Source organism: Lissotriton vulgaris, unplaced genomic scaffold, assembly GCF_964263255.1.
Source record: "Lissotriton vulgaris unplaced genomic scaffold, aLisVul1.2 SCAFFOLD_301, whole genome shotgun sequence".
NCBI lineage: Eukaryota > Metazoa > Chordata > Amphibia > Caudata > Salamandridae > Lissotriton > Lissotriton vulgaris.
The window spans coordinates 55,001-80,000 of NW_028244321.1; the positions used below are offsets into that span (position 1 = coordinate 55,001).

At 41.3% G+C, this 25,000-nt stretch overlaps 12 non-coding genes across 12 annotated transcripts in view; all 12 read left to right on the forward strand.

Moving 5' to 3' along the window:
* Positions 1-1,402: 1,402 nt before the first annotated feature.
* On the forward strand, positions 1,403-1,484 carry TRNAS-AGA (transfer RNA serine (anticodon AGA)). Its single transcript has one exon. It is a non-coding gene; the product is annotated as a tRNA-Ser (tRNA).
* A 2,859-nt stretch (positions 1,485-4,343) lies between these two features.
* TRNAS-AGA (transfer RNA serine (anticodon AGA)) lies at positions 4,344-4,425 on the forward strand. The gene has a single exon. It is a non-coding gene; the product is annotated as a tRNA-Ser (tRNA).
* Positions 4,426-7,284: 2,859 nt separating this feature from the next.
* On the forward strand, positions 7,285-7,366 carry TRNAS-AGA (transfer RNA serine (anticodon AGA)). Its single transcript has one exon. It is a non-coding gene; the product is annotated as a tRNA-Ser (tRNA).
* Positions 7,367-10,225: 2,859 nt separating this feature from the next.
* Positions 10,226-10,307, forward strand: TRNAS-AGA (transfer RNA serine (anticodon AGA)). The gene has a single exon. It is a non-coding gene; the product is annotated as a tRNA-Ser (tRNA).
* A 1,289-nt stretch (positions 10,308-11,596) lies between these two features.
* On the forward strand, positions 11,597-11,668 carry TRNAH-GUG (transfer RNA histidin (anticodon GUG)). The gene has a single exon. It is a non-coding gene; the product is annotated as a tRNA-His (tRNA).
* A 1,499-nt stretch (positions 11,669-13,167) lies between these two features.
* TRNAS-UGA (transfer RNA serine (anticodon UGA)) lies at positions 13,168-13,249 on the forward strand. The gene has a single exon. It is a non-coding gene; the product is annotated as a tRNA-Ser (tRNA).
* Positions 13,250-14,538: 1,289 nt separating this feature from the next.
* Positions 14,539-14,610, forward strand: TRNAH-GUG (transfer RNA histidin (anticodon GUG)). The gene has a single exon. It is a non-coding gene; the product is annotated as a tRNA-His (tRNA).
* A 2,870-nt stretch (positions 14,611-17,480) lies between these two features.
* On the forward strand, positions 17,481-17,552 carry TRNAH-GUG (transfer RNA histidin (anticodon GUG)). Its single transcript has one exon. It is a non-coding gene; the product is annotated as a tRNA-His (tRNA).
* Positions 17,553-19,051: 1,499 nt separating this feature from the next.
* On the forward strand, positions 19,052-19,133 carry TRNAS-AGA (transfer RNA serine (anticodon AGA)). The gene has a single exon. It is a non-coding gene; the product is annotated as a tRNA-Ser (tRNA).
* A 1,289-nt stretch (positions 19,134-20,422) lies between these two features.
* On the forward strand, positions 20,423-20,494 carry TRNAH-GUG (transfer RNA histidin (anticodon GUG)). The gene has a single exon. It is a non-coding gene; the product is annotated as a tRNA-His (tRNA).
* A 2,870-nt stretch (positions 20,495-23,364) lies between these two features.
* Positions 23,365-23,436, forward strand: TRNAH-GUG (transfer RNA histidin (anticodon GUG)). Its single transcript has one exon. It is a non-coding gene; the product is annotated as a tRNA-His (tRNA).
* Positions 23,437-24,934: 1,498 nt separating this feature from the next.
* Positions 24,935-25,000, forward strand: part of TRNAS-AGA (transfer RNA serine (anticodon AGA)) — an 82-nt gene continuing 16 nt past the window's right edge. The window contains exon 1 of the tRNA in view: positions 24,935-25,000. This exon is cut by the window's right edge and continues 16 nt beyond it. This is a non-coding gene — a tRNA (tRNA-Ser).

The following is a 25,000-nucleotide window of genomic DNA, read 5'->3' on the forward strand; positions in this document are numbered from 1 at the left end:
TTTCAATATTTAAACGATCTAACAACAAATTATTTAAACACACATGATTATAAGATGTAGGTATACTGTACTTACTGACATAAATTATCGTTCTTGAACATATTTGCGGTAAGGGGAGCGGAGCTCTCCCCCAGGCCAATCAGAATGCAGATGAATGCAGTTGCAGTTGAGTGACCTGTGTTGTGGCTGTCTACAGGGAATGCACATATGGAGCTGTCTCGCAGCCCAATCCAGACGTCAATCGAAGACAGGTTTCAATGCAAATAGAGCAGTAAGTGCAGAGAAATGCTCACTCTCTAAAAATGGCATTTATACAATAGTAAGATTAAATCCAACCTCACCAGTAGATAGGATTTATCAATAAATAAATAAAGCTTCTCCTCTCTGATATGGAATTACCCCCCAAAAAGTATAAGGGAATACCCAATGCTAACCTATGAGAGGGGCAGACCTCACAGTAGTGAAAAATGTAATAGACTGTTTGATACTACTAGGACATACAAACTACCACAGTACATGTCTTACCTTTTACTTACATAGCATGATGCCCCTAGGACTACCTAGGGCCTACCTTAGGGGTTACTGATATGTAATAAAATTGGAGTTTAAGGCTTGGCAAGTAGTTTTAAATGTCAAGTCGAAGTGGCAGTACACTGCAGCACAGGCACTGCAGTAGCAGGCTTGAGACAGGTTTGAAATGCTATTTCTTTGGGCGGCACAATCAGTCCCTGGGTATATGGTATACCACTTTACAAGGGGCTTTCAAGTAAATTAAATCTGTCAGTCAGGTATACTCCAATTATACACATGATTAGGGAAGAAGCACGTGCACTTCAGCACTGATTAGTAGCGATAAAGTGATCAGAGTCCTAAGGCCAACAAAAAGATACAGCAAAATGCGGAGGTGAAAAGCAATAAGGTGGGGTTGGGACCACCTTAAGAATGCAAGGTCTAACAAAAACGAACTAAGGATAACATGAGTAAAACATCAGGTTTCTCTACAGCATTTGGTGAGACAAGTGGGCCTTCTTTTATCTTCCATAAATGCAATCCTTCCCGGACCCCTTTATTATATAGCTCTTCAAGGAAAAAATATAAAGCACTTACAAAGGAGCCTCAAATACTCAAAGATGGTAGACTTCTTTAATATGGGACATATACTAAAAGCAGCACGAAAACAGAGTGCAATAGGGTCCAAAAACTTGAGTGACCCATGAGAGTATGCATGCAAGCCTATGGTATTCCAAACTAGAGATATACGCATGCAATTTTTGTTTTTAGGAGAGAATGTGCCTGCTGAAAAAAACCTTATTTTTAAAAAGTGCATTGCAGAATATCAGGAATTTGCTGTGGGACACCTTGAAAACTTGCATACAGATTATGTGCACACACCTTGCAGTCAGTTGTTGTGGCCGAGTGGTTAAGGCGATGGACTAGAAATCCATTAGGGTCTCCCCGCGCAGGTTCGAATCCTGCCGACAACGAGAATCTTTTTAACATCGGCTACAATTTCAGAAGTTAACCTTTAGTATTTCTTCCATGTCAGTTTTATAAATAGGTGGCTTATTTTGGTGTCACTATTGCCATATCACATATTTATTATCGCTCCCCCTTTCATATCTTTGCTATAACTCTCGTCCTTCATTAGCGCTGGTGCAAACGCTTCAAATTATTATACCCTGGCTCTCTCGGTCATACCTGTGCATGCACTTGAAACTTACTTTACCAATAAAAGAAGCAAATAGAGAAATAAAATAAAAGTGCTAGCTGGATTAGGCAAACACACTTCATAAAACTGCATTTTCTTTTCTATTCTCCCCCGTGTTACAAGCTTAACTGCTCCCTGTGTAATTTCTCTTAACCTGCTGTTCCTGGAAGAGAATTTCATCTACAAGCTCTTTCTGTGTTTTTTCCTAGTCTTTTCTTTCTCTTTTCTTAGATTTGTAACTGTTCCTTTACGTGCTCTATTTAGGCGCCATTAATCTCATTTGAGCTCCTTGTACCTGCTGCTGTTTTCTCCACACCTCATACTGTCTTTTCCCTCTTTCTCTCTTTCTCTGCGGTTGGTGGCTACTTTCCAAAGCGTCTGATGCCCCAATGTTCCTTCGTCTTGTTGTCAGACGTGAATTTGAAAAGCAACAAAATTAACAAGCCTTTACCACTCACACATGGCAGAAGTTTATACTTTAATTCAATGAGCTAAGAAAAGTGTGTTGTGGGGCCCCTACGAGCTATGGTGCTTGCTTCATCATAATTAGGCATGCAGTCATTAGCCACAGCTCTGATTATGGGTCACTGAGGTCAGTTTCAATAATTCCTCAAAAACCTAACCATGCAGTCCCCCCTAACTGTGTAGTTATCTTGCTTTACTGCTGTTTGTGTGATTAGCTGGGAGGAGCTCACGGCAGCATCCTCCCAATAAAAGTGTAGATGGACCGTTCCTTAACTCTTTCTTGCTTCACATACAGATGGCTTGAGGAGGTACAGGAGAGATGCAGGTCTAATAAACAGAATAGAATATCTGCGCCAGGTGTGTTTCTCTGCATTGGTGTCCCATCACAGGCCCACCAGTGTATGTGTGATCTCTGACTCCTGCCAGTTCACAAGCAGGCGGCCAGGAAACGGTTTCAGCCTATCAACCACTGAGGAGATAAAGCCTTTGTATAAGGAATGAGGAAGCAATGAACACATTCAGCCTATCACAGGAGTAGCCCTGAGTGTTCCGAATTATAATTTCTTCATGTCATTGTACGTTATTGAGCCCAAGTAGCTCGCCTTGATCGTATAGTGGTTAGTACTCTGCGTTGTGGCCGCAGCAACCTCGGTTCGAATCCGAGTCACGGCATTGTGGTTGGCAATGTCACGGCAGTTGGGTTTTTCCTTTACAGAATTCCCAAATGTACCAGTTGTTTTTGTAAAATGTCTATAAAAAACAGATCCTTTTCAATATTTAAACGATCTAACAACAAATTATTTAAACACACATGATTATAAGATGTAGGTATACTGTACTTACTGACATAAATTATCGTTCTTGAACATATTTGCGGTAAGGGGAGCGGAGCTCTCCCCCAGGCCAATCAGAATGCAGATGAATGCAGTTGCAGTTGAGTGACCTGTGTTGTGGCTGTCTACAGGGAATGCACATATGGAGCTGTCTCGCAGCCCAATCCAGACGTCAATCGAAGACAGGTTTCAATGCAAATAGAGCAGTAAGTGCAGAGAAATGCTCACTCTCTAAAAATGGCATTTATACAATAGTAAGATTAAATCCAACCTCACCAGTAGATAGGATTTATCAATAAATAAATAAAGCTTCTCCTCTCTGATATGGAATTACCCCCCAAAAAGTATAAGGGAATACCCAATGCTAACCTATGAGAGGGGCAGACCTCACAGTAGTGAAAAATGTAATAGACTGTTTGATACTACTAGGACATACAAACTACCACAGTACATGTCTTACCTTTTACTTACATAGCATGATGCCCCTAGGACTACCTAGGGCCTACCTTAGATGTTACTGATATGTAATAAAATTGGAGTTTAAGGCTTGGCAAGTAGTTTTAAATGCCAAGTCGAAGTGGCAGTACACTGCAGCACAGGCACTGCAGTAGCAGGCTTGAGACAGGTTTGAAATGCTATTTCTTTGGGCGGCACAATCAGTCCCTGGGTATATGGTATACCACTTTACAAGGGGCTTTCAAGTAAATTAAATCTGTCAGTCAGGTATACTCCAATTATACACATGATTAGGGAAGAAGCACGTGCACTTCAGCACTGATTAGTAGCGATAAAGTGATCAGAGTCCTAAGGCCAACAAAAAGATACAGCAAAATGCGGAGGTGAAAAGCAATAAGGTGGGGTTGGGACCACCTTAAGAATGCAAGGTCTAACAAAAACGAACTAAGGATAACATGAGTAAAACATCAGGTTTCTCTACAGCATTTGGTGAGACAAGTGGGCCTTCTTTTATCTTCCATAAATGCAATCCTTCCCGGACCCCTTTATTATATAGCTCTTCAAGGAAAAAATATAAAGCACTTACAAAGGAGCCTCAAATACTCAAAGATGGTAGACTTCTTTAATATGGGACATATACTAAAAGAGCACGAAAACAGAGTGCAATAGGGTCCAAAAAACTTGAGTGACCCATGAGAGTATGCATGCAAGCCTATGGTATTCCAAACTAGAGATATACGCATGCAATTTTTGTTTTTAGGAGAGAATGTGCCTGCTGAAAAAAACCTTATTTTTAAAAAGTGCATTGCAGAATATCAGGAATTTGCTGTGGGACACCTTGAAAACTTGCATACAGATTATGTGCACACACCTTGCAGTCAGTTGTTGTGGCCGAGTGGTTAAGGCGATGGACTAGAAATCCATTGGGGTCTCCCCGCGCAGGTTCGAATCCTGCCGACAACGAGAATCTTTTTAACATCGGCTACAATTTCAGAAGTTAACCTTTAGTATTTCTTCCATGTCAGTTTTATAAATAGGTGGCTTATTTTGGTGTCACTATTGCCATATCACATATTTATTATCGCTCCCCCTTTCATATCTTTGCTATAACTCTCGTCCTTCATTAGCGCTGGTGCAAACGCTTCAAATTATTATACCCTGGCTCTCTCGGTCATACCTGTACATGCACTTGAAACTTACTTTACCAATAAAAGAAGCAAATAGAGAAATAAAATAAAAGTGCTAGCTGGATTAGGCAAACACACTTCATAAAACTGCATTTTCTTTTCTATTCTCCCCCGTGTTACAAGCTTAACTGCTCCCTGTGTAATTTCTCTTAACCTGCTGTTCCTGGAAGAGAATTTCATCTACAAGCTCTTTCTGTGTTTTTTCCTAGTCTTTTCTTTCTCTTTTCTTAGATTTGTAACTGTTCCTTTACGTGCTCTATTTAGGCGCCATTAATCTCATTTGAGCTCCTTGTACCTGCTGCTGTTTTCTCCACACCTCATACTGTCTTTTCCCTCTTTCTCTCTTTCTCTGCGGTTGGTGGCTACTTTCCAAAGCGTCTGATGCCCCAATGTTCCTTCGTCTTGTTGTCAGACGTGAATTTGAAAAGCAACAAAATTAACAAGCCTTTACCACTCACACATGGCAGAAGTTTATACTTTAATTCAATGAGCTAAGAAAAGTGTGTTGTGGGGCCCCTACGAGCTATGGTGCTCGCTTCATCATAATTAGGCATGCAGTCATTAGCCACAGCTCTGATTATGGGTCACTGAGGTCAGTTTCAATAATTCCTCAAAAACCTAACCATGCAGTCCCCCCTAACTGTGTAGTTATCTTGCTTTACTGCTGTTTGTGTGATTAGCTGGGAGGAGCTCACGGCAGCATCCTCCCAATAAAAGTGTAGATGGACCGTTCCTTAACTCTTTCTTGCTTCACATACAGATGGCTTGAGGAGGTACAGGAGAGATGCAGGTCTAATAAACAGAATAGAATATCTGCGCCAGGTGTGTTTCTCTGCATTGGTGTCCCATCACAGGCCCACCAGTGTATGTGTGATCTTTGACTCCTGCCAGTTCACAAGCAGGCGGCCAGGAAACGGTTTCAGCCTATCAACCACTGAGGAGATAAAGCCTTTGTATAAGGAATGAGGAAGCAATGAACACATTCAGCCTATCACAGGAGTAGCCCTGAGTGTTCCGAATTATAATTTCTTCATGTCATTGTACGTTATTGAGCCCAAGTAGCTCGCCTTGATCGTATAGTGGTTAGTACTCTGCGTTGTGGCCGCAGCAACCTCGGTTCGAATCCGAGTCACGGCATTGTGGTTGGCAATGTCACGGCAGTTGGGTTTTTCCTTTACAGAATTCCCAAATGTACCAGTTGTTTTTGTAAAATGTCTATAAAAAACAGATCCTTTTCAATATTTAAACGATCTAACAACAAATTATTTAAACACACATGATTATAAGATGTAGGTATACTGTACTTACTGACATAAATTATCGTTCTTGAACATATTTGCGGTAAGGGGAGCGGAGCTCTCCCCCAGGCCAATCAGAATGCAGATGAATGCAGTTGCAGTTGAGTGACCTGTGTTGTGGCTGTCTACAGGGAATGCACATATGGAGCTGTCTCGCAGCCCAATCCAGACGTCAATCGAAGACAGGTTTCAATGCAAATAGAGCAGTAAGTGCAGAGAAATGCTCACTCTCTAAAAATGGCATTTATACAATAGTAAGATTAAATCCAACCTCACCAGTAGATAGGATTTATCAATAAATAAATAAAGCTTCTCCTCTCTGATATGGAATTACCCCCCAAAAAGTATAAGGGAATACCCAATGCTAACCTATGAGAGGGGCAGACCTCACAGTAGTGAAAAATGTAATAGACTGTTTGATACTACTAGGACATACAAACTACCACAGTACATGTCTTACCTTTTACTTACATAGCATGATGCCCCTAGGACTACCTAGGGCCTACCTTAGGGGTTACTGATATGTAATAAAATTGGAGTTTAAGGCTTGGCAAGTAGTTTTAAATGTCAAGTCGAAGTGGCAGTACACTGCAGCACAGGCACTGCAGTAGCAGGCTTGAGACAGGTTTGAAATGCTATTTCTTTGGGCGGCACAATCAGTCCCTGGGTATATGGTATACCACTTTACAAGGGGCTTTCAAGTAAATTAAATCTGTCAGTCAGGTATACTCCAATTATACACATGATTAGGGAAGAAGCACGTGCACTTCAGCACTGATTAGTAGCGATAAAGTGATCAGAGTCCTAAGGCCAACAAAAAGATACAGCAAAATGCGGAGGTGAAAAGCAATAAGGTGGGGTTGGGACCACCTTAAGAATGCAAGGTCTAACAAAAACGAACTAAGGATAACATGAGTAAAACATCAGGTTTCTCTACAGCATTTGGTGAGACAAGTGGCCCTTCTTTTATCTTCCATAAATGCAATCCTTCCCGGACCCCTTTATTATATAGCTCTTCAAGGAAAAAATATAAAGCACTTACAAAGGAGCCTCAAATACTCAAAGATGGTAGACTTCTTTAATATGGGACATATACTAAAAGCAGCACGAAAACAGAGTGCAATAGGGTCCAAAAACTTGAGTGACCCATGAGAGTATGCATGCAAGCCTATGGTATTCCAAACTAGAGATATACGCATGCAATTTTTGTTTTTAGGAGAGAATGTGCCTGCTGAAAAAAACCTTATTTTTAAAAAGTGCATTGCAGAATATCAGGAATTTGCTGTGGGACACCTTGAAAACTTGCATACAGATTATGTGCACACACCTTGAAGTCAGTTGTTGTGGCCGAGTGGTTAAGGCGATGGACTAGAAATCCATTAGGGTCTCCCCGCGCAGGTTCGAATCCTGCCGACAACGAGAATCTTTTTAACATCGGCTACAATTTCAGAAGTTAACCTTTAGTATTTCTTCCATGTCAGTTTTATAAATAGGTGGCTTATTTTGGTGTCACTATTGCCATATCACATATTTATTATCGCTCCCCCTTTCATATCTTTGCTATAACTCTCGTCCTTCATTAGCGCTGGTGCAAACGCTTCAAATTATTATACCCTGGCTCTCTCGGTCATACCTGTGCATGCACTTGAAACTTACTTTACCAATAAAAGAAGCAAATAGAGAAATAAAATAAAAGTGCTAGCTGGATTAGGCAAACACACTTCATAAAACTGCATTTTCTTTTCTATTCTCCCCCGTGTTACAAGCTTAACTGCTCCCTGTGTAATTTCTCTTAACCTGCTGTTCCTGGAAGAGAATTTCATCTACAAGCTCTTTCTGTGTTTTTTCCTAGTCTTTTCTTTCTCTTTTCTTAGATTTGTAACTGTTCCTTTACGTGCTCTATTTAGGCGCCATTAATCTCATTTGAGCTCCTTGTACCTGCTGCTGTTTTCTCCACACCTCATACTGTCTTTTCCCTCTTTCTCTCTTTCTCTGCGGTTGGTGGCTACTTTCCAAAGCGTCTGATGCCCCAATGTTCCTTCGTCTTGTTGTCAGACGTGAATTTGAAAAGCAACAAAATTAACAAGCCTTTACCACTCACACATGGCAGAAGTTTATACTTTAATTCAATGAGCTAAGAAAAGTGTGTTGTGGGGCCCCTACGAGCTATGGTGCTTGCTTCATCATAATTAGGCATGCAGTCATTAGCCACAGCTCTGATTATGGGTCACTGAGGTCAGTTTCAATAATTCCTCAAAAACCTAACCATGCAGTCCCCCCTAACTGTGTAGTTATCTTGCTTTACTGCTGTTTGTGTGATTAGCTGGGAGGAGCTCACGGCAGCATCCTCCCAATAAAAGTGTAGATGGACCGTTCCTTAACTCTTTCTTGCTTCACATACAGATGGCTTGAGGAGGTACAGGAGAGATGCAGGTCTAATAAACAGAATAGAATATCTGCGCCAGGTGTGTTTCTCTGCATTGGTGTCCCATCACAGGCCCACCAGTGTATGTGTGATCTTTGACTCCTGCCAGTTCACAAGCAGGCGGCCAGGAAACGGTTTCAGCCTATCAACCACTGAGGAGATAAAGCCTTTGTATAAGGAATGAGGAAGCAATGAACACATTCAGCCTATCACAGGAGTAGCCCTGAGTGTTCCGAATTATAATTTCTTCATGTCATTGTACGTTATTGAGCCCAAGTAGCTCGCCTTGATCGTATAGTGGTTAGTACTCTGCGTTGTGGCCGCAGCAACCTCGGTTCGAATCCGAGTCACGGCATTGTGGTTGGCAATGTCACGGCAGTTGGGTTTTTCCTTTACAGAATTCCCAAATGTACCAGTTGTTTTTGTAAAATGTCTATAAAAAACAGATCCTTTTCAATATTTAAACGATCTAACAACAAATTATTTAAACACACATGATTATAAGATGTAGGTATACTGTACTTACTGACATAAATTATCGTTCTTGAACATATTTGCGGTAAGGGGAGCGGAGCTCTCCCCCAGGCCAATCAGAATGCAGATGAATGCAGTTGCAGTTGAGTGACCTGTGTTGTGGCTGTCTACAGGGAATGCACATATGGAGCTGTCTCGCAGCCCAATCCAGACGTCAATCGAAGACAGGTTTCAATGCAAATAGAGCAGTAAGTGCAGAGAAATGCTCACTCTCTAAAAATGGCATTTATACAATAGTAAGATTAAATCCAACCTCACCAGTAGATAGGATTTATCAATAAATAAATAAAGCTTCTCCTCTCTGATATGGAATTACCCCCCAAAAAGTATAAGGGAATACCCAATGCTAACCTATGAGAGGGGCAGACCTCACAGTAGTGAAAAATGTAATAGACTGTTTGATACTACTAGGACATACAAACTACCACAGTACATGTCTTACCTTTTACTTACATAGCATGATGCCCCTAGGACTACCTAGGGCCTACCTTAGGGGTTACTGATATGTAATAAAATTGGAGATTAAGGCTTGGCAAGTAGTTTTAAATGCCAAGTCGAAGTGGCAGTACACTGCAGCACAGGCACTGCAGTAGCAGGCTTGAGACAGGTTTGAAATGCTATTTCTTTGGGCGGCACAATCAGTCCCTGGGTATATGGTATACCACTTTACAAGGGGCTTTCAAGTAAATTAAATCTGTCAGTCAGGTATACTCCAATTATACACATGATTAGGGAAGAAGCACGTGCACTTCAGCACTGATTAGTAGCGATAAAGTGATCAGAGTCCTAAGGCCAACAAAAAGATACAGCAAAATGCGGAGGTGAAAAGCAATAAGGTGGGGTTGGGACCACCTTAAGAATGCAAGGTCTAACAAAAACGAACTAAGGATAACATGAGTAAAACATCAGGTTTCTCTACAGCATTTGGTGAGACAAGTGGGCCTTCTTTTATCTTCCATAAATGCAATCCTTCCCGGACCCCTTTATTATATAGCTCTTCAAGGAAAAAATATAAAGCACTTACAAAGGAGCCTCAAATACTCAAAGATGGTAGACTTCTTTAATATGGGACATATACTAAAAGCAGCACGAAAACAGAGTGCAATAGGGTCCAAAAACTTGAGTGACCCATGAGAGTATGCATGCAAGCCTATGGTATTCCAAACTAGAGATATACGCATGCAATTTTTGTTTTTAGGAGAGAATGTGCCTGCTGAAAAAAACCTTATTTTTAAAAAGTGCATTGCAGAATATCAGGAATTTGCTGTGTGACACCTTGAAAACTTGCATACAGATTATGTGCACACACCTTGCAGTCAGTTGTTGTGGCCGAGTGGTTAAGGCGATGGACTAGAAATCCATTAGGGTCTCCCCGCGCAGGTTCGAATCCTGCCGACAACGAGAATCTTTTTAACATCGGCTACAATTTCAGAAGTTAACCTTTAGTATTTCTTCCATGTCAGTTTTATAAATAGGTGGCTTATTTTGGTGTCACTATTGCCATATCACATATTTATTATCGCTCCCCCTTTCATATCTTTGCTATAACTCTCGTCCTTCATTAGCGCTGGTGCAAACGCTTCAAATTATTATACCCTGGCTCTCTCGGTCATACCTGTGCATGCACTTGAAACTTACTTTACCAATAAAAGAAGCAAATAGAGAAATAAAATAAAAGTGCTAGCTGGATTAGGCAAACACACTTCATAAAACTGCATTTTCTTTTCTATTCTCCCCCGTGTTACAAGCTTAACTGCTCCCTGTGTAATTTCTCTTAACCTGCTGTTCCTGGAAGAGAATTTCATCTACAAGCTCTTTCTGTGTTTTTTCCTAGTCTTTTCTTTCTCTTTTCTTAGATTTGTAACTGTTCCTTTACGTGCTCTATTTAGGCGCCATTAATCTCATTTGAGCTCCTTGTACCTGCTGCTGTTTTCTCCACACCTCATACTGTCTTTTCCCTCTTTCTCTCTTTCTCTGCGGTTGGTGGCTACTTTCCAAAGCGTCTGATGCCCCAATGTTCCTTCGTCTTGTTGTCAGACGTGAATTTGAAAAGCAACAAAATTAACAAGCCTTTACCACTCACACATGGCAGAAGTTTATACTTTAATTCAATGAGCTAAGAAAAGTGTGTTGTGGGGCCCCTACGAGCCATGGTGCTTGCTTCATCATAATTAGGCATGCAGTCATTAGCCACAGCTCTGATTATGGGTCACTGAGGTCAGTTTCAATAATTCCTCAAAATCCTAACCATGCAGTCCCCCCTAACTGTGTAGTTATCTTGCTTTACTGCTGTTTGTGTGATTAGCTGGGAGGAGCTCACGGCAGCATCCTCCCAATAAAAGTGTAGATGGACCGTTCCTTAACTCTTTCTTGCTTCACATACAGATGGCTTGAGGAGGTACAGGGGAGATGCAGGTCTAATAAACAGAATAGAATATCTGCGCCAGGTGTGTTTCTCTGCATTGGTGTCCCATCACAGGCCCACCAGTGTATGTGTGATCTTTGACTCCTGCCAGTTCACAAGCAGGCGGCCAGGAAACGGTTTCAGCCTATCAACCACTGAGGAGATAAAGCCTTTGTATAAGGAATGAGGAAGCAATGAACACATTCAGCCTATCACAGGAGTAGCCCTGAGTGTTCCGAATTATAATTTCTTCATGTCACTGTACGTTATTGAGCCCAAGTAGCTCGCCGTGATCGTATAGTGGTTAGTACTCTGCGTTGTGGCCGCAGCAACCTCGGTTCGAATCCGAGTCACGGCATTGTGGTTGGCAATGTAACGGCAGTTGGGTTTTTCCTTTACAGAATTCCCAAATGTACCAGTTGTTTTTGTAAAATGTCTATTAAAAACAGATCCTTTTCAATATTTAAACGATCTAACAACAAATTATTTAAACACACATGATTATAAGATGTAGGTATACTGTACTTACTGACATAAAGTATCATTCTTGAACATATTTGCGGTAAGGGGAGCGGAGCTCTCCCCCAGGCCAATCAGAATGCAGATGAATGCAGTTGCAGTTGAGTGACCTGTGTTGTGGCTGTCTACAGGGAATGCACATATGTAGCTGTCTCGCAGCCCAATCCAGACGTCAATCGAAGACAGGTTTCAATGCAAATAGAGCAGTAAGTGCAGAGAAATGCTCACTCTCTAAAAATGGCATTTATACAATAGTAAGATTAAATCCAACCTCACCAGTAGATAGGATTTATCAATAAATAAATAAAGCTTCTCCTCTCTGATATGGAATTACCCCCCAAAAAGTATAAGGGAATACCCAATGCTAACCTATGAGAGGGGCAGACCTCACAGTAGTGAAAAATGTAATAGACTGTTTGATACTACTAGGACATACAAACTACCACAGTACATGTCTTACCTTTTACTTACATAGCATGATGCCCCTAGGACTACCTAGGGCCTACCTTAGGGGTTACTGATATGTAATAAAATTGGAGTTTAAGGCTTGGCAAGTAGTTTTAAATGCCAAGTCGAAGTGGCAGTACACTGCAGCACAGGCACTGCAGTAGCAGGCTTGAGACAGGTTTGAAATGCTATTTCTTTGGGCGGCACAATCAGTCCCTGGGTATATGGTATACCACTTTACAAGGGGCTTTCAAGTAAATTAAATCTGTCACTCAGGTATACTCCAATTATACACATGATTAGGGAAGAAGCGCGTGCACTTCAGCCCTGATTAGTAGCGATAAAGTGATCAGAGTCCTAAGGCCAACAAAAAGATACAGCAAAATGCGGAGGTGAAAAGCAATAAGGTGGGGTTGGGACCACCTTAAGAATGCAAGGTCTAACAAAAACGAACTAAGGATAACATGAGTAAAACATCAGGTTTCTCTACAGCATTTGGTGAGACAAGTGGGCCTTCTTTTATCTTCCATAAATGCAATCCTTCCCGGACCCCTTTATTATATAGCTCTTCAAGGAAAAAATATAAAGCACTTACAAAGGAGCCTCAAATACTCAAAGATGGTAGACTTCTTTAATATGGGACATATACTAAAAGCAGCACGAAAACAGAGTGCAATAGGGTCCAAAAAACTTGAGTGACCCATGAGAGTATGCATGCAAGCCTATGGTATTCCAAACTAGAGATATACGCATGCAATTTTTGTTTTTAGGAGAGAATGTGCCTGCTGAAAAAAACCTTATTTTTAAAAAGTGCATTGCAGAATATCAGGAATTTGCTGTGGGACACCTTGAAAACTTGCATACAGATTATGTGCACACACCTTGCAGTCAGTTGTTGTGGCCGAGTGGTTAAGGCGATGGACTTGAAATCCATTGGGGTCTCCCTGCGCAGGTTCGAATCCTGCCGACAACGAGAATCTTTTTAACATCCGCTACAATTTCAGAAGTTAACCTTTAGTATTTCTTCCATGTCAGTTTTATAAATAGGTGGCTTATTTTGGTGTCACTATTGCCATATCACATATTTATTATCGCTCCCCCTTTCATATCTTTGCTATAACTCTCGTCCTTCATTAGCGCTGGTGCAAACGCTTCAAATTATTATACCCTGGCTCTCTCGGTCATACCTGTGCATGCACTTGAAACTTACTTTACCAATAAAAGAAGCAAATAGAGAAATAAAATAAAAGTGCTAGCTGGATTAGGCAAACACACTTCATAAAACTGCATTTTCTTTTCTATTCTCCCCCGTGTTACTAGCTTAACTGCTCCCTGTGTAATTTCTCTTAACCTGCTGTTCCTGGAAGAGAATTTCATCTACAAGCTCTTTCTGTGTTTTTTCCTAGTCTTTTCTTTCCCTTTTCTTAGATTTGTAACTGTTCCTTTACGTGCTCTATTTAGGCGCCATTAATCTCATTTGAGCTCCTTGTACCTGCTGCTGTTTTCTCCACACCTCATACTGTCTTTTCCCTCTTTCTCTCTTTCTCTGCGGTTGGTGGCTACTTTCCAAAGCGTCTGATGCCCCAATGTTCCTTCGTCTTGTTGTCAGACGTGAATTTGAAAAGCAACAAAATTAACAAGCCTTTACCACTCACACATGGCAGAAGTTTATACTTTAATTCAATGAGCTAAGAAAAGTGTGTTGTTGGGCCCCTACGAGCCATGGTGCTTGCTTCATCATAATTAGGCATGCAGTCATTAGCCACAGCTCTGATTATGGGTCACTGAGGTCAGTTTCAATAATTCCTCAAAAACCTAACCATGCAGTCCCCCCTAACTGTGTAGTTATCTTGCTTTACTGCTGTTTGTGTGATTAGCTGGGAGGAGCTCACGGCAGCATCCTCCCAATAAAAGTGTAGATGGTCCGTTCCTTAACTCTTTCTTGCTTCACATACAGATGGCTTGAGGAGGTACAGGGGAGATGCAGGTCTAATAAACAGAATAGAATATCTGCGCCAGGTGTGTTTCTCTGCATTGATGTCCCATCACAGGCCCACCAGTGTATGTGTGATCTTTGACTCCTGCCAGTTCACAAGCAGGCGGCCAGGAAACGGTTTCAGCCTATCAACCACTGAGGAGATAAAGCCTTTGTATAAGGAACGAGGAAGCAATGAACACATTCAGCCTATCACAGGAGTAGCCCTGAGTGTTCCGAATTATAATTTCTTCATGTCACTGTACATTATTGAGCCCAAGTAGCTCGCCGTGATCGTATAGTGGTTAGTACTCTGCGTTGTGGCCGCAGCAACCTCGGTTCGAATCCGAGTCACGGCATTGTGGTTGGCAATGTCACGGCAGTTGGGTTTTTCTTTTACAGAATTCCCAAATGTACCAGTTGTTTTTGTAAAATGTCTATTAAAAACAGATTCTTTTCAATATTTAAACGATCTAACAACAAATTATTTAAACACACATGATTATAAGATGTAGGTATACTGTACTTACTGACATAAATTATCGTTCTTGAACATATTTGCGGTAAGGGGAGCGGAGCTCTCCCCCAGGCCAATCAGAATGCAGATGAATGCAGTTGCAGTTGAGTGACCTGTGTTGTGGCTGTCTACAGGGAATGCACATATGTAGCTGTCTCGCAGCCCAATCCAGACGTCAATCGAAGACAGGTTTCAATGCAAATAGAGCAGTAAGTGCAGAGAAATGCTCACTCTCTAAAAATGGCATTTATACAATAGTAAGATTAAATCCAACCTCACCAGTAGATAGGATTTATCAATAAATAAATAAAGCTTCTCCTCTCTGATATGGAATTACCCCCCAAAAAGTATAAGGGAATACCCAATGCTAACCTATGAGAGGGGCAGACCTCACAGTAGTGAAAAATGTAATAGACTGTTTGATACTACTAGGAAATACAAACTACCACAGTACATGTCTTACCTTTTACTTACATAGCATGATGCCCCTAGGACTACCTAGGACCTACCTTAGGGGTTACTGATATGTAATAAAATTGGAGTTTAAGGCTTGGCAAGTAGTTTTAAATGCCAAGTCGAAGTGGCAGTACACTGCAGCACAGGCACTGCAGTAGCAGGCTTGAGACAGGTTTGAAATGCTATTTCTTTGGGCGGCACAATCAGTCCCTGGGTATATGGTATACCACTTTACAAGGGGCTTTCAAGTAAATTAAATCTGTCAGTCAGGTATACTCCAATTATACACATGATTAGGGAAGAAGCACGTGCACTTCAGCACTGATTAGTAGCGATAAAGTGATCAGAGTCCTAAGGCCAACAAAAAGATACAGCAAAATGCGGAGGTGAAAAGCAATAAGGTGGGGTTGGGACCACCTTAAGAATGCAAGGTCTAACAAAAACGAACTAAGGATAACATGAGTAAAACATCAGGTTTCTCTACAGCATTTGGTGAGACAAGTGGGCCTTCTTTTATCTTCCATAAATGCAATCCTTCCCGGACCCCTTTATTATATAGCTCTTCAAGGAAAAAATATAAAGCACTTACAAAGGAGCCTCAAATACTCAAAGATGGTAGACTTCTTTAATATGGGACATATACTAAAAGCAGCACGAAAACAGAGTGCAATAGGGTCCAAAAAACTTGAGTGACCCATGAGAGTATGCATGCAAGCCTATGGTATTCCAAACTAGAGATATACGCATGCAATTTTTGTTTTGAGGAGAGAATGTGCCTGCTGAAAAAAACCTTATTTTTAAAAAGTGCATTGCAGAATATCAGGAATTTGCTGTGGGACACCTTGAAAACTTGCATACAGATTATGTGCACACACCTTGCAGTCAGTTGTTGTGGCCGAGTGGTTAAGGCGATGGACTAGAAATCCATTGGGGTCTCCCTGCGCAGGTTTGAATCCTGCCGACAACGAGAATCTTTTTAACATCGGCTACAATTTCAGAAGTTAACCTTTAGTATTTCTTCCATGTCAGTTTTATAAATAGGTGGCTTATTTTGGTGTCACTATTGCCATATCACATATTTATTATCGCTCCCCCTTTCATATCTTTGCTATAACTCTCGTCCTTCATTAGCGCTGGTGCAAACGCTTCAAATTATTATACCCTGGCTCTCTCGGTCATACCTGTGCATGCACTTGAAACTTACTTTACCAATAAAAGAAGCAAATAGAGAAATAAAATAAAAGTGCTAGCTGGATTAGGCAAACACACTTCATAAAACTGCATTCTCTTTTCTATTCTCCCCCGTGTTACAAGCTTAACTGCTCCCTGTGTAATTTCTCTTAACCTGCTGTTCCTGGAAGAGAATTTCATCTACAAGCTCTTTCTGTGTTTTTTCCTAGTCTTTTCTTTCCCTTTTCTTAGATTTGTAACTGTTCCTTTACGTGCTCTATTTAGGCACCATTAATCTCATTTGAGCTCCTTGTACCTGCTGCTGTTTTCTCCACACCTCATACTGTCTTTTCCCTCTTTCTCTCTTTCTCTGCGGTTGGTGGCTACTTTCCAAAGCGTCTGATGCCCCAATGTTCCTTCGTCTTGTTGTCAGACGTGAATTTGAAAAGCAACAAAATTAACAAGCCTTTACCACTCACACATGGCAGAAGTTTATACTTTAATTCAATGAGCTAAGAAAAGTGTGTTGTTGGGCCCCTACGAGCCATGGTGCTTGCTTCATCATAATTAGGCATGCAGTCATTAGCCACAGCTCTGATTATGGGTCACTGAGGTCAGTTTCAATAATTCCTCAAAAACCTAACCATGCAGTCCCCCCTAACTGTGTAGTTATCTTGCTTTACTGCTGTTTGTGTGATTAGCTGGGAGGAGCTCACGGCAGCATCCTCCCAATAAAAGTGTAGATGGTCCGTTCCTTAACTCTTTCTTGCTTCACATACAGATGGCTTGAGGAGGTACAGGGGAGATGCAGGTCTAATAAACAGAATAGAATATCTGCGCCAGGTGTGTTTCTCTGCATTGGTGTCCCATCACAGGCCCACCAGTGTATGTGTGATCTTTGACTCCTGCCAGTTCAGAAGCAGGCGGCCAGGAAACGGTTTCAGCCTATCAACCACTGAGGAGATAAAGCCTTTGTATAAGGAACGAGGAAGCAATGAACACATTCAGCCTATCACAGGAGTAGCCCTGAGTGTTCCGAATTATAATTTCTTCATGTCACTGTACGTTATTGAGCCCAAGTAGCTCGCCGTGATCGTATAGTGGTTAGTACTCTGCGTTGTGGCCGCAGCAACCTCGGTTCGAATCCGAGTCACGGCATTGTGGTTGGCAATGTCACGGCAGTTGGGTTTTTCTTTTACAGAATTCCCAAATGTACCAGTTGTTTTTGTAAAATGTCTATTAAAAACAGATCCTTTTCAATATTTAAACGATCTAACAACAAATTATTTAAACACACATGATTATAAGATGTAGGTATACTGTACTTACTGACATAAATTATCGTTCTTGAACATATTTGCGGTAAGGGGAGCGGAGCTCTCCCCCAGGCCAATCAGAATGCAGATGAATGCAGTTGCAGTTGAGTGACCTGTGTTGTGGCTGTCTACAGGGAATGCACATATGTAGCTGTCTCGCAGCCCAATCCAGACGTCAATCGAAGACAGGTTTCAATGCAAATAGAGCAGTAAGTGCAGAGAAATGCTCACTCTCTAAAAATGGCATTTATACAATAGTAAGATTAAATCCAACCTCACCAGTAGATAGGATTTATCAATAAATAAATAAAGCTTCTCCTCTCTGATATGGAATTACCCCCCAAAAAGTATAAGGGAATACCCAATGCTAACCTATGAGAGGGGCAGACCTCACAGTAGTGAAAAATGTAATAGACTGTTTGATACTACTAGGACATACAAACTACCACAGTACATGTCTTACCTTTTACTTACATAGCATGATGCCCATAGGACTACCTAGGGCCTACCTTAGGGGTTACTGATATGTAATAAAATTGGAGTTTAAGGCTTGGCAAGTAGTTTTAAATGCCAAGTCGAAGTGTCAGTACACTGCAGCACAGGCACTGCAGTACCAGGCTTGAGACAGGTTTGAAATGCTATTTCTTTGGGCGGCACAATCAGTCCCTGGGTATATGGTATACCACTTTACAAGGGGCTTTCAAGTAAATTAAATCTGTCAGTCAGGTATACTCCAATTATACACATGATTAGGGAAGAAGCACGTGCACTTCAGCACTGATTAGTAGCGATAAAGTGATCAGAGTCCTAAGGCCAACAAAAAGATACAGCAAAATGCGGAGGTGAAAAGCAATAGGGTGGGGTTGGGACCACCTTAAGAATGCAAGGTCTAACAAAAACGAACTAAGGATAACATGAGTAAAACATCAGGTTTCTCTACAGCATTTGGTGAGACAAGTGGGCCTTCTTTTATCTTCCATAAATGCAATCCTTCCCGGACCCCTTTATTATATAGCTCTTCAAGGAAAAAATATAAAGCACTTACAAAGGAGCCTCAAATACTCAAAGATGGTAGACTCCTTTAATATGGGACATATACTAAAAGCAGCACGAAAACAGAGTGCAATAGGGTCCAAAAAACTTGAGTGACCCATGAGAGTATGCATGCAAGCCTATGGTATTCCAAACTAGAGATATACGCATGCAATTTTTGTTTTTAGGAGAGAATGTGCCTGCTGAAAAAAACCTTATTTTTAAAAAGTGCATTGCAGAATATCAGGAATTTGCTGTGGGACACCTTGAAAACTTGCATACAGATTATGTGCACACACCTTGCAGTCAGTTGTTGTGGCCGAGTGGTTAAGGCGATGGACTAGAAATCCATTGGGGTCTCCCTGCGCAGGTTCGAATCCTGCCGACAACGAGAATCTTTTTAACATCGGCTACAATTTCAGAAGTTAACCTTTAGTATTTCTTCCATGTCAGTTTTATAAATAGGTGGCTTATTTTGGTGTCACTATTGCCATATCACATATTTATTATCGCTCCCCCTTTCATATCTTTGCTATAACTCTCGTCCTTCATTAGCGCTGGTGCAAACGCTTCAAATTATTATACCCTGGCTCTCTCGGTCATACCTGTGCATGCACTTGAAACTTACTTTACCAATAAAAGAAGCAAATAAAGAAATAAAATAAAAGTGCTAGCTGGATTAGGCAAACACACTTCATAAAACTGCATTCTCTTTTCTATTCTCCCCCGTGTTACAAGCTTAACTGCTCCCTGTGTAATTTCTCTTAACCTGCTGTTCCTGGAAGAGAATTTCATCTACAAGCTCTTTCTGTGTTTTTTCCTAGTCTTTTCTTTCCCTTTTCTTAGATTTGTAACTGTTCCTTTACGTGCTCTATTTAGGCACCATTAATCTCATTTGAGCTCCTTGTACCTGCTGCTGTTTTCTCCACACCTCATACTATCTTTTCCCTCTTTCTCTCTTTCTCTGCGGTTGGTGGCTACTTTCCAAAGCGTCTGATGCCCCAATGTTCCTTCGTCTTGTTGTCAGACGTGAATTTGAAAAGCAACAAAATTAACAAGCCTTTACCACTCACACATGGCAGAAGTTTATACTTTAATTCAATGAGCTAAGAAAAGTGTGTTGTTGGGCCCCTACGAGCCAAGGTGCTTGCTTCATCATAATTAGGCATGCAGTCATTAGCCACAGCTCTGATTATGGGTCACTGAGGTCAGTTTCAATAATTCCTCAAAAACCTAACCATGCAGTCCCCCCTAACTGTGTATTTATCTTGCTTTACTGCTGTTTGTGTGATTAGCTGGGAGGAGCTCACGGCAGCATCCTCCCAATAAAAGTGTAGATGGACCGTTCCTTAACTCTTTCTTGCTTCACATACAGATGGCTTGAGGAGGTACAGGGGAGATGCAGGTCTAATAAACAGAATAGAATATCTGCGCCAGGTGTGTTTCTCTGCATTGGTGTCCCATCACAGGCCCACCAGTGTATGTGTGATCTTTGACTCCTGCCAGTTCACAAGCAGGCGGCCAGGAAACGGTTTCAGCCTATCAACCACTGAGGAGATAAAGCCTTTGTATAAGGAATGAGGAAGCAATGAACACATTCAGCCTATCACAGGAGTAGCCCTGAGTGTTCCGAATTATAATTTCTTCATGTCACTGTACGTTATTGAGCCCAAGTAGCTCGCCGTGATCGTATAGTGGTTAGTACTCTGCGTTGTGGCCGCAGCAACCTTGGTTCGAATCCGAGTCACGGCATTGTGGTTGGCAATGTCACGGCAGTTGGGTTTTTCTTTTACAGAATTCCCAAATGTACCAGTTGTTTTTGTAAAATGTCTATTAAAAACAGATCCTTTTCAATATTTAAACGATCTAACAACAAATTATTTAAACACACATGATTATAAGATGTAGGTATACTGTACTTACTGACATAAATTATCGTTCTTGAACATATTTGCGGTAAGGGGAGCGGAGCTCTCCCCCAGGCCAATCAGAATGCAGATGAATGCAGTTGCAGTTGAGTGACCTGTGTTGTGGCTGTCTACAGGGAATGCACATATGTAGCTGTCTCGCAGCCCAATCCAGACGTCAATCGAAGACAGGTTTCAATGCAAATAGAGCAGTAAGTGCAGAGAAATGCTCACTCTCTAAAAATGGCATTTATACAATAGTAAGATTAAATCCAACCTCACCAGTAGATAGGATTTATCAATAAATAAATAAAGCTTCTCCTCTCTGATATGGAATTACCCCCCAAAAAGTATAAGGGAATACCCAATGCTAACCTATGAGAGGGGCAGACCTCACAGTAGTGAAAAATGTAATAGACTGTTTGATACTACTAGGACATACAAACTACCACAGTACATGTCTTACCTTTTACTTACATAGCATGATGCCCCTAGGACTACCTAGGGCCTACCTTAGGGGTTACTGATATGTAATAAAATTGGAGTTTAAGGCTTGGCAAGTAGTTTTAAATGCCAAGTCGAAGTGGCAGTACACTGCAGCACAGGCACTGCAGTAGCAGGCTTGAGACAGGTTTGAAATGCTATTTCTTTGGGCGGCACAATCAGTCCCTGGGTATATGGTATACCACTTTACAAGGGGCTTTCAAGTAAATTAAATCTGTCAGTCAGGTATACTCCAATTATACACATGATTAGGGAAGAAGCACGTGCACTTCAGCACTGATTAGTAGCGATAAAGTGATCAGAGTCCTAAGGCCAACAAAAAGATACAGCAAAATGCGGATGTGAAAAGCAATAAGGTGGGGTTGGGACCACCTTAAGAATGCAAGGTCTAACAAAAACGAACTAAGGATAACATGAGTAAAACATCAGGTTTCTCTACAGCATTTGGTGAGACAAGTGGGCCTTCTTTTATCTTCCATAAATGCAATCCTTCCCGGACCCCTTTATTATGTAGCTCTTCAAGGAAAAAATATAAAGCACTTACAAAGGAGCCTCAAATACTCAAAGATGGTAGACTTCTTTAATATGGGACATATACTAAAAGCAGCACGAAAACAGAGTGCAATAGGGTCCAAAAAACTTGAGTGACCCATGAGAGTATGCATGCAAGCCTATGGTATTCCAAACTAGAGATATACGCATGCAATTTTTGTTTTTAGGAGAGAATGTGCCTGCTGAAAAAAACCTTATTTTTAAAAAGTGCATTGCAGAATATCAGGAATTTGCTGTGGGACACCTTGAAAACTTGCATACAGATTATGTGCACACACCTTGCAGTCAGTTGTTGTGGCCGAGTGGTTAAGGCGATGAACTAGAAATCCATTGGGGTCTCCCTGCGCAGGTTCGAATCCTGCCGACAACGAGAATATTTTTAACATCGGCTACAATTTCAGAAGTTAACCTTTAGTATTTCTTCCATGTCAGTTTTATAAATAGGTGGCTTATTTTGGTGTCACTATTGCCATATCACATATTTATTATCGCTCCCCCTTTCATATCTTTGCTATAACTCTCGTCCTTCATTAGCGCTGGTGCAAACGCTTCAAATTATTATACCCTGGCTCTCTCGGTCATACCTGTGCATGCACTTGAAACTTACTTTACCAATAAAAGAAGCAAATAGAGAAATAAAATAAAAGTGCTAGCTGGATTAGGCAAACACACTTCATAAAACTCCATTTTCTTTTCTATTCTCCCCCGTGTTACAAGCTTAACTGCTCCCTGTGTAATTTCCCTTAACCTGCTGTTCCTGGAAGAGAATTTCATCTACAAGCTCTTTCTGTGTTTTTTCCTAGTCTTTTCTTTCCCTTTTCTTAGATTTGTAACTGTTCCTTTACGTGCTCTATTTAGGCGCCATTAATCTCATTTGAGCTCCTTGTACCTGCTGCTGTTTTCTCCACACCTCATACTGTCTTTTCCCTCTTTCTCTCTTTCTCTGCGGTTGGTGGCTACTTTCCAAAGCGTCTGATGCCCCAATGTTCCTTCGTCTTGTTGTCAGACGTGAATTTGAAAAGCAACAAAATTAACAAGCCTTTACCACTCACACATGGCAGAAGTTTATACTTTAATTCAATGAGCTAAGAAAAGTGTGTTGTGGGGCCCCTACGAGCCATGGTGCTTGCTTCATCATAATTAGGCATGCAGTCATTAGCCACAGCTCTGATTATGGGTCACTGAGGTCAGTTTCAATAATTCCTCAAAAACCTAACCATGCAGTCCCCCCTAACTGTGTAGTTATCTTGCTTTACTGCTGTTTGTGTGATTAGCTGGGAGGAGCTCACGGCAGCATCCTCCCAATAAAAGTGTAGATGGACCGTTCCTTAACTCTTTCTTGCTTCACATACAGATGGCTTGAGGAGGTACAGGGGAGATGCAGGTCTAATAAACAGAATAGAATATCTGCGCCAGGTGTGTTTCTCTGCATTGGTGTCCCATCACAGGCCCACCAGTGTATGTGTGATCTTTGACTCCTGCCAGTTCACAAGCAGGCGGCCAGGAAACGGTTTCAGCCTATCAACCACTGAGGAGATAAAGCCTTTGTATAAGGAATGAGGAAGCAATGAACACATTCAGCCTATCACAGGAGTAGCCCTGAGTGTTCCGAATTATAATTTCTTCATGTCACTGTACGTTATTGAGCCCAAGTAGCTCGCCGTGATCGTATAGTGGTTAGTACTCTGCGTTGTGGCCGCAGCAACCTCGGTTCGAATCCGAGTCACGGCATTGTGGTTGGCAATGTCACGGCAGTTGGGTTTTTCTTTTACAGAATTCCCAAATGTACCAGTTGTTTTTGTAAAATGTCTATTAAAAACAGATCCTTTTCAATATTTAAACGATCTAACAACAAATTATTTAAACACACATGATTATAAGATGTAGGTATACTGTACTTACTGACATAAATTATCGTTCTTGAACATATTTGCGGTAAGGGGAGCGGAGCTCTCCCCCAGGCCAATCAGAATGCAGATGAATGCAGTTGCAGTTGAGTGACCTGTGTTGTGGCTGTCTACAGGGAATGCACATATGTAGCTGTCTCGCAGCCCAATCCAGACGTCAATCGAAGACAGGTTTCAATGCAAATAGAGCAGTAAGTGCAGAGAAATGCTCACTCTCTAAAAATGGCATTTATACAATAGTAAGATTAAATCCAACCTCACCAGTAGATAGGATTTATCAATAAATAAATAAAGCTTCTCCTCTCTGATATGGAATTACCCCCCAAAAGTATAAGGGAATACCCAATGCTAACCTATGAGAGGGGCAGACCTCACAGTAGTGAAAAATGTAATAGACTGTTTGATACTGCTAGGACATACAAACTACCACAGTACATGTCTTACCTTTTACTTACATAGCATGATGCCCCTAGGACTACCTAGGACCTACCTTAGGGGTTACTGATATGTAATAAAATTGGAGTGTAAGGCTTGGCAAGTAGTTTTAAATGCCAAGTCGAAGTGGCAGTACACTGCAGCACAGGCACTGAAGTAGCAGGCTTGAGACAGGTTTGAAATGCTATTTCTTTGGGCGGCACAATCAGTCCCTGGGTATATGGTATACCACTTTACAAGGGGCTTTCAAGTAAATTAAATCTGTCAGTCAGGTATACTCCAATTATACACATGATTAGGGAAGAAGCACGTGCACTTCAGCACTGATTAGTAGCGATAAAGTGATCAGAGTCCTAAGGCCAACAAAAAGATACAGCAAAATGCGGAGGTGAAAAGCAATAAGGTGGGGTTGGGACCACCTTAAGAATGCAAGGTCTAACAAAAACGAACTAAGGATAACATGAGTAAAACATCAGGTTTCTCTACAGCATTTGGTGAGACAAGTGGGCCTTCTTTTATCTTCCATAAATGCAATCCTTCCCGGACCCCTTTATTATATAGCTCTTCAAGGAAAAAATATAAAGCACTTACAAAGGAGCCTCAAATACTCAAAGATGGTAGACTTCTTTAATATGGGACATATACTAAAAGCAGCATGAAAACAGAGTGCAATAGGGTCCAAAAAACTTGAGTGACCCATGAGAGTATGCATGCAAGCCTATGGTATTCCAAACTAGAGATATACGCATGCAATTTTTGTTTTTAGGAGAGAATGTGCCTGCTGAAAAAAACCTTATTTTTAAAAAGTGCATTGCAGAATATCAGGAATTTGCTGTGGGACACCTTGAAAACTTGCATACAGATTATGTGCACACACCTTGCAGTCAGTTGTTGTGGCCGAGTGGTTAAGGCGATGGACTAGAAATCCATTGGGGTCTCCCCGCGCAGGTTCG